The sequence below is a fragment of the Poecile atricapillus genome, chromosome W, assembly GCF_030490865.1.
Source record: "Poecile atricapillus isolate bPoeAtr1 chromosome W, bPoeAtr1.hap1, whole genome shotgun sequence".
Taxonomy (NCBI): Eukaryota; Metazoa; Chordata; class Aves; order Passeriformes; family Paridae; genus Poecile; species Poecile atricapillus.
In genome coordinates this window covers 107,866,166-107,875,879 of record NC_081288.1, presented here as the reverse complement: position 1 = coordinate 107,875,879, position 9,714 = coordinate 107,866,166, and the positions used below count along the sequence as shown (strand labels likewise).

General features: G+C 45.3%; 1 long non-coding RNA gene across 1 annotated transcript; it reads left to right on the top strand.

Moving 5' to 3' along the window:
• The first annotated feature begins 364 nt into the window (after window positions 1-364).
• Window positions 365-5,451, top strand: LOC131592428 (uncharacterized). The gene is made up of 3 exons (XR_009280606.1): window positions 365-410; window positions 788-879; window positions 5,368-5,451. It is a non-coding gene; the product is annotated as an uncharacterized LOC131592428 (long non-coding RNA).
• The last annotated feature ends 4,263 nt before the right edge of the window (window positions 5,452-9,714 follow it).

Sequence of the window (9,714 nt, the reverse complement as noted above, 5' to 3'; positions counted from 1 at the left end):
CGCCCACGCCCCGCCTACGGCACGCCCCATATGAATATGCATTGATATGATGTAATTCCAAACCTAAACTGTATAAAAGGCATGCTTTTGTTGTAAGACTTTGGAAAACTCCCTTTAGAGATTTCCCCAACGTGCACGTTGCTAATAAAATACCTCCTGTCTATCTGACTTAAACTGCGTCTCTTAGACAGTTATTTATCGCCTTTTGGGGCAAAATTCGGCATCAGTTCTGGCACCCCAGATGGGACGAAACAGGAGACTCAGACTTTGAGGGGTTCCCTCCGAAGAGCCGGTCCGGGGCCGGGACCCTCTGGGGCCCCTGACGGATTTTTGTCAGAAGAGACTCCCCTCCCGGACCAGCGCTCTTCGGCAGAGGAAGGATTCCCTGCATCTCCTGCTCCAATTAAGAGGTATTTTTAATTGTTTATTGGTTTTGGTTTAAAGCGCTTTATTGGGACACGGGGGTCAGACGTGACCACCGAAGGGTAAACCAGGGGACGCCCTGGTAAAAATCCCTAATTGGTACCATTTGTGTTCGATATCTCGGACATCATAGGTTTTGGTACTATTGGTGTTTGTCCCTAATTGGTACCATTTGTGTTCGATATCTCGGACATCATAGGTTTTGGTACTATTGGTGTTTGTCCCTAATTGGTACCATTTGTGTTCGATATCTCGGACATCATAGGTTTTGGTACCATTGGTGTTTGTATGTGTTTTGTGTGTTCGTTTTATGTGTTTGTTGCAAAGTTTTATAGGAGACATCTTGTCACTCTTTATGTAATAGATTGAAACGCGCATTGTGCTGTCTACGTGCCTTGAATTTGGGAAGCCGGTACTTCACAGTTTGAGGGCGACTTTTTTTTGTGACAAAACCTGGTAAAACAATTTTATTTTATAAGTGTGTGTTGTATGTGAGGGTGAGTGAGACGCAGCGTAGCTGCGAAGCGAGAGGGAGTCCTGCTCCGCATTTCCTGTTCTTCGCGAGAAGCCAGGTCGGAAACGGACGAAGCGATTGAGATTGTGTGCATGAAGTGTTAAAATATATCAGCATATCGTGGTTGCGAGAGAGGGACTGTTTCGGTTAACAGAAAACGCAGATACAGGGGATAGTCATGGGAGGTCAACAGAGTAAGGACGTAAATATGAAAACCCCCTTAGGGTGCATCCTAAAGCATTGGAAGGACCTGGGAGGGAGTCCGGGGTTGGAAGGAGGGCAGCCCATTAAAATCAGAGATTGACGGGAGAAAAAAAACAGCCCTCAGGGACTAGATAGTCCACAGGGGTCAGGGAGCTACATGAATGCTGACAGCCCACCCACACTGGAGGTTGAGGGGGAGGAAGGCAGTGGGTCAGAAGCAGAGAGCCGAAGGGAGACACGTAGCATACCCGAGCTCAGTCCATATGGAGATAGCAACACCTCCAGAAATGGAGGCGTCTGTAGAATGGAAACCAGTGCACCAAGGACTGGGGATAAAAGCAATTCACCGGGAGGCGACGTCCCTAAATTGAGATACAGCAAGAAGAATGATAATGAGGCATGCGAAAGGGAGGCAGAGAGTAACTCACAGAAACTGAACATAGTAATTCAGATAGAGGATAAGAGAAGTGGAGGGGGAGTAGAGGATGAGAGGAACCGCAGCCCGGGACAGGATAAGAGCTGGCAGATACAAAAGAGGCGACAGACGCAGGATGAGAATCGGATGGATTGTGTGATAGAGATAGGAGAGGAAAATGAAGAGCAAGAAGGGGGAAAGAAGAAAGAGAAGAGAAAGAATAGGGAAAGCATTGAGGCACAGGAAGAAAATCCCGGGGAGGGGACCAGTCACTCGTATTACACCAGATCTGTGGCACGGGGGGAAGCAAAGCAAGGGGAGAAAGGGAATCGCACGATAGCTCCTCTCCGACAAGTTATGCCAATAGTAGGGGAAAAGACTAGAGTAAAGGTGCCATTCTCGACGAGTGATTTGAACAATTGGAGGGATGAGGCAAGGAACTTCAGGAGGAATCCAGAGGGAGTAGCAAAGAGGTTTGAACTAATGGCAAAGAACTTAGATATTGATTGGGAGGATATAGAAGTGATGTTGTCAGAGTTGACAGATACGGAAAGGGAACTCGTATTGGAAACGGGGAGGCGACATGCCCAACTATTATCGGGGAGACTAGAAGATAATTTTCCCAGCAGTAAACCAGAGTGGGACCCGGGCAACGCGGAACACTATCAACGGCTAGTGCAGTATAGAGCTAGGGGAGGGTAAAAAGGAATTAGACTTTTTGATTGATACGGGAGCAACCTTTTCGGTTTTAAATCAAGAATTTGTACCTAAAAGTGATGAATTTGTGCAAGTTGTGGGAGCAACAGGCCAACCAGAAAAGGCTTACTTTTGAAACCCATTAAATACAAAATTGGGAAGCAAATGGGAATTCATCAGTTCCTGTATTTACCAAATTCACCAAAACCCCTACTAGGGAGAGACTTATTGGAGAACTTGGGGGCCGTAATAAAGTTTAACAAAGACCAATTGGAGTTTCAAGTAAATGAAGAACAACTGATTACAGCTCTAAGCCTAACGATCAGTTGTGTGGAGCCTAAACCTGAAAGCCACAATTTCGAGCAAATCCTGAGCAAGATGTACCCATTGGTGTGGGCTACTGATATACCTGGAAAATCAAAACAAGCAGCACCGATTGTCGTTGAACTTAAAGCTGGGACAAAACCGGTGAGAAAGAAACAATACCCTCTGAGGATAGAAGATAGGAAAGGGATTGAGCCCACAATCAGAAGGTTTATGGAACTGGGGTTATTGGTAGAATGCGAATCAGATTTTAATACACCAATCCTGCCAGTCAAGAAACCTAATGGAACCTATAGGTTAGTCCAGGATCTGAGAGCAGTAAATGAAATAACTAAGGCATTGCATCCGGTAGTTGCTAACCCATACACGCTTTTGACCAGACTGAAGGAGAATTTGGCCTGGTTCACCGTATTAGATTTAAAAGACGCGTTCTTTTGCCTCCCCTTAGCTCTCGAGAGTCAAAAGATTTTTGCCTTTGAGTGGGAATCTGTAGATAGTGGAAGAAAGACCCAACTCACCTGGACAGTGTTGCCCCAAGGGTGGTGCAATTCCCCTACGATTTTTGGGAATCAGTTAGCCAAGGAACTAGAACAGTGGGAAAGGCCGCTGGGAGATGGCACCCTTCTGCAGTACGTAGACGACCTCCTAATAGCAACAGTGACAGAGGAAGAATGCATTGAATGGACCATTTCCTTGCTGAATTTCCTGGGTTTAAGTGGATATCGAGTCTCTCGACAGAAAGCACAGCTGGTACAGACACAAGTGGTGTACCTGGGATACGAAGTCTCCAGAGGACAGCGATCCCTGGGAGCAGCTAGGAAAGAGGCCATCTGCCAGATGCCCAAACCAGAGACGGTGAGAGATCTGCGCGCCTTTTTGGGGATGACAGGTTGGTGTCGGTTATGGATCTACCAGTACGGGATACTCGCTAAACCACTGTATGATTTGTTGAAGGAGGCTAAGAGCATCCTAGTTTGGACTCCCGAGGCAGAAGAAGCCTTCAAGAAGCTGAAGATGGAACTAATGAGAGCACCAGCCTTAGGTCTCCCAGACGTATCAAAACCATTCTGGCTGTTCTCCCACGAACGACAAGGGATGGCCTTAGGAGTCCTAGCACAGCAGCTGGGACCGCACAAGAGAGCTGTGGCCTACTTCTCTAACATAGAAGAGGCCAGGAAGCTCACGCTGGGCCAAAAGGTGACTGTACTAGTATCCCACACCGTGTCAGCTGTGCTGGAACAGAAAGGCAACCATTGGTTGTCGCCTTCCAGATTCCTAAAATACCAGGCCGTTCTGGCTGAATCAGATGACGTAACCATTCAGGTAACTAACATTGTGAACCCAGCTTCATTTCTAGAAGGAAGAGCCCCGGCAGAACCCATCGAACACGACTACCTGGAGACAATTGAAGCTGTCTATTCCAGTCGCCCGGACCTCAAAGAAGAGCCGTTCGAAGATGCGGACAACTGGTTCTCGGATGGCAGCAGCTTCGTGAAGCAAGGAGTAAGAATGGCTGGTTATGCGGTCACTACTACAGAAAGGGTAATTGAGTCGAACCCCTTACCCACAGGAACTTCAGCCCAGAAGGCAGAACTGATAGCTCTGACTCGAGCTCTGGAATTGGCAGAGAACATGCAAATCAATATATGGACAGACTCTAAATATGCCTTTTCTGTTGTACATGCTCATGGGGCCATCTGGAAAGAAAGAGGACTGTTGACTACACAAGAAAAAACAGTTAAACATGCAGAGGAGGTTCTGCGATTGCTAGAGGCGGTCCAACTCCCAGCTCAAGTGGCCATAATGCATTGTAAGGGACATCTGAAAGGCAATACTATTCCAGAAATAGGAAATAGAAAGGCAGATACAGAGGCCAAATTGGCTGCCACAAAGTCTAGGGAAGTGGGAATAATGGCCCTAATACCAGGAGACCTGGATATCAGTATCAAGCCAGATTACCAGGAATCAGACCATAAATGGATTCAAAGAAATAAGGGCAAAATATTAGAAAATGGTTGGGGTCAATTGGAAACAGGACAGTTAGTAGTACCAGGAAATGTGATGTGGCAGTTTGTAAAAGCAGAACATGAGAAGGCCCATTGGGGTTTGGATCCGCTTTACCAATATTTGCAAACCAGGATAGCAGGACCGAAATTATTTACTACTATAAAGCACGTAACATCCCAGTGCGAACGGTGCCTGAGAAATAACCCGAATACGGGAACCAAGATACACCAAGGAGCCATAAGTCGAGGTAAATTCCCAGGTGAAGTATGGCAAATTGATTTTTCTGAGCTCCCAAGAAAAGGGGGGGCTCCGATATTTGTTGGTATTAACTGATACATTTTCTGGGTGGCCTGAAGCATTCCCTTGCAGGACAAACAAGGAAAGAGAAGTGACCGAAATACTGTTGAATGAAATCATTCCGCGGTTTGGGGTACCGAAGAGTATTTCCTCGGATAGGGGTACACACTTCTGTGCGAAAGTGGTGAGAGCAATAAGCAAAGCATTATGGTATCAAGCCTTGCCTATTGCTCTGCTGAGGCTGAGAGTCAAACCAAGGTCAAAAGAGAAGCTAAGCCCATTCGAAATCCTGTATGGTAGACCTTATGCTATGCAAGTTGTAAACGGGGATGCCATAGGCCAAATCGGTAACCAGTACATTTATGATTATGTAATTACAGTGGGGAAACAATTGGATAAGAATGCTACCGTGGTAATAGAGCACCAACCTAAACAACCTGATTGTAAATTGCATCCGTTTAACCCCGGTGATTGGGTGTATGTTAAGAATCTTTTAGGAAAACCCCTACAAGAGAAGTGGGAAGGACCTTTCCAAGTGCTGCTGACTACCTTCACCGCGGTCCGGATCAAGGAGCGACCTACGTGGATTCATTACTCGCGGGTCAAGAAAGCTCCAGAGAGTAAACAAGAGGAACGGACATCATGACCTTGACTTCACCTCAAGCCCTTTCAACCCTGATCATTGGACTCTCGATAAGTATAGTTCTTCCCCGAGACTCTGACCCGATAGATCCATAGTCTCACGCACACCAGTGTATCCACCCGGAATGGGGAGAGAAGGGACCCTATTTCGAGGTATATGCCCTACGTAACAATCAGCCATACGCAAGTAAATTATGGCATCAATCTTCCATGGTAGCATACAAGGGAGACCAAATCCAAATTGGGTGTCGAGAGCTTGACTCAGTGGAAGGAAGAACAAAGCAGCTAGTATTGACAATTCGATCCTTGGGGAAGTCAGCATCCGAACATAACTTAATTACCTTTAGTCCGGTAAAAATGGGTAAGCCCACTATTTGGAGGCAGCAAAAGGGCCCAATTTCATGTCGGTGGAGTGATTTCCGGGAAGATCCAACCGGATCACAGCCCCAAAGACTTGCCCCAAGAAACCACTCCACCAGCGGAATGCAAACAATGTTTGGGCCAGTTATGATTATATCAAAAATAAGTGGCAATCGGTTAGCACAGAAGCATGTATTCCTAGAGGACAGCTAGGTTATGTTTGCGAAAACGCTGTAGTAGAGGCAGAAGATTTATGCTTAGATGCTGAGAATAGAGTGTGCACCTTTGAAGTGCTTTTGCGTAATCGAACACAGTCACAAGTTTACTATATAGGGAATGGGTGTGCTTGCGTACGGACAGCCTGTGACAATGTCACTATAGATAATTGCCAAGAGGAAACTAACAATACTAACTTTTGTGTATGCAACTTTACCAAAATAGTGGGTTGCGATTTTCATTATACTGTCCCAATAACTACTCAACAGCTAATTAACACAGATTTTAACCTGTATCGAGAAATACCAGAATTGCAAATAGGGATGGATGTCAAAATTCTCAAAGCAATGCTCGCACACCCTAAAGTAAAGGAATTGGTGCAAAGAGTGAATCAAACAACTACACGGATGGTATGGCAGGTAGAACATGATTCAGAAAGAATAAAGAATGTCCTCACCGAAGTAGAACAAGTAGGCCAGCATCATTGGTGGGATATCTTCACAGGATTTTCCCCAACAGCCACACAGGTTTTCAATTACCTGGTGCCCCCAATGATATTGGTAGTTAGAGCCTTGTTGGTTTTAACTTTTACAAATATTTTTATGTGGTGGAAGCTAAGGATCATAATGAAAAGGACCCAAATGGTTTGGGCTATGGTACGAGCGCATCAGCGCTCTTAGGATTAGACATCAGCACTCTTAGGATCAGACCTTGACGAAAGAATTCGTAAGTCATAAGAAAAGGGGGGAATGAAGCCATAAAATAGATAGCCTTCGAGAAATAATGGGTTAAAACATAGAATATGAAGGGAACATCTGGAAGTAATAAACACAACGACAGGAGGGAAAGAGAAGGATAAAAAAATCACCGGACTAAGCGTAATTTAAGCCGAAGCTAAAGCATGCCTAATGTCAATATGATAAGTTGGCCCTAGGAGGTTGGGAACTCGGCCAACTACACCGGGAAAGGACCAAATTTGGAAAGAAGTTCAAAAGTTTAAGGAGGAAGACTCCTCGGAGACCCTCGCCCACGATGAAGGCCGACCGGAACGACCCCCGAAAAGATCCTCAAAATAGAAGTTTCCGCCCACGCCCCGCCTACGGCACGCCCCATATGAATATGCATTGATATGATGTAATTCCAAACCTAAACTGTATAAAAGGCATGCTTTTGTTGTAAGACTTTGGAAAACTCCCTTTAGAGATTTCCCCAACGTGCACGTTGCTAATAAAATACCTCCTGTCTATCTGACTTAAACTGCGTCTCTTAGACAGTTATTTATCGCCTTTTGGGGCAAAATTCGGCATCAATAATATTTAATAATTATTTATTAATAATTTTAATTATTAGATTAATAAATCTAAACAGAAAAATGTATCTTATTAAAAGTAATGATCATTAATAATAATAATTTTATTATTTTAATAAAATGAGCAAAACAAAATAATGTAATAAAGAAAATCATTATTTTAAATAAAAGCAAAATGCAATAATAAAATCGCAAGAAAACCAGCTTTGTTCCCGATATTTTAAACATTATCTTCAATCCAGAAACTAGAAAACAGCTGCTCTCCGTCTTGCAGTAGCAGCAGCTCGTCCCACTGTGCCACTCCAGACCCCGCACCCGCCTCCGGCCGCCCGAACAGCCCAGGGCGTGGCGGAAAGAACTGGCCACGACCGGCCCCGCCGCCCCAGGACACCGCCGGCCCCCAGATGCTGGCCCCGGCAGACGCGGGCGTCGCGCCCGAGCTCACCGGCGCTCCCCGGATCGGCAGCCGCGGGGTCCCGTCCTGGCGCTCCCCGGATCGGCAGCCGCAGCTCCCGCCGCCGCTCGCAGCCTCACCGCCAAACTAACGCCCGCACCCCTCCAGCACACGCTGTTTGTGCCCCAGGGCCGGCCAGCACAGCCGATCACAGCCCGAGGCAGCGCCGGGCCCGCCGATCCCAGCCCGCCTGTTCCCGCCGCGCTCGCCTCCGCGACCCCCCGCTATTGAGAAGACCCCCGAGCTGTTCACCACTCTTCACAGAAGTAATCGTGAATGCCAGTTTATTTCTATCTTTAGCACACCTTTATAGGGTTCTACAGGGTTTGCGAGCAGAACGAGCTACTATTGGCTAACACACACAGTTTACATTTTTTCTCTTACACACAGGGATATTGTTTTGCTTTACTCTCTCTTCTGCATGAAGGTTTCAAGGACTTTAGCCCTTAATATCACGACTTATTTCAAAGGCTGGTTTGTGCATACAGGCCTTTAGTAATATATAAAATATAGCAACAAATCCCCCTTTCTCTTTTTGCACAAACCAGGCTTTGGATAACATACAACTTAGACTGTCATCCCAATTAACATTATAAGTAAAGTCCGTCCCCCTTCTAGCACAAGAGACTTCAACCATCCAGTGATGCCCCAGCTGGCGAACCAACTTCCAATGGGATCACTATCTTCTTTCAGGACATGTAACCCATCCTGTAGCTGTTGTAGTTGCTCATGGATGGAAGCTGAATGATCAGTAAGATCCAAGCAGCACATGCCTTCAAACTCTCCACAATCATGTCCTTGTGCTAAGAGCAAAAGGTCAATTGCAACTTGATTTCATAGTACTGCGTGATATACACTACTCACATCAGCTGAAAGCTCACTTAACATTGTGGATGTTAAGTTTAATTCTTTCCTAGTCCAGCAAGTGAGCCTTTTTAGGGTGGCTAAACTTTAATTCATTCAGGCTTCGCCTTGACTGTTTGATGTTCTTCATTTTGCTAGCTACATTCAACAATAGATGTAAGCTTGGGTGGAACAAAGTGAGTTTCCCAAGATAACAGGGTCTTCCATGTGGATTAGCAGGAATCTAATTCCATGCTCTATCTCCACAGATTAGGAATATGGAACTAGGTAATCGCTTTGGTAATTGTCCTGTGAGATTGCACCACGAATAAAGGCTTTACTTTCAATGGTAGTAACGAGATCAGCTATAGGGTTGACTGCAACCCAGTGCTGCATTACTTTGTTAGAATGACTTTTTGTCGGGGGTTCAAACATTATCCATCCACCCGAGGTATTGGTGGAACATAACAAATCCAATTCTTCTGAGGGTTGTAACATTAAGAACTTTGGTAATTTTTGCTTGCTAACAGGCTTCAAGTTGTCTTAATGTGAAGCCAGCAGTGCGACTGCACTCTTGCAACACTGCCAATCGATTCAGTCGAGTCTCGTTACTAATTAAACTTTTAAATGCCGGAGGATCCCATTCAGGGACTCCTGGGAGACAGGTGCGAAAGGATCTCCAGGGGTGGCTAGGCTCAAACACATTGACCTTTGGCCAGTTCAATGTGCCAGAGTGACCCATATGTTCTGTCATTTTGGATGTTAGTTAGCAGACAGTTGGTCACGACTATACACAACACAATTACCATAAGCATTTTACCATGTAAATGACACCATATTTGCAAACTCACAGCTAGAACTTCAATCGTTAAATGAACTTTCAAAGATGCTTACACTACCTCTTGAAGAGGGAATACTTATACTTTATACTAACATAACAATTACTACACAAGCTAAACACTTAAACTATTGTCTAAGTACTTTTAACACACGTGCTCTGGTATATATGT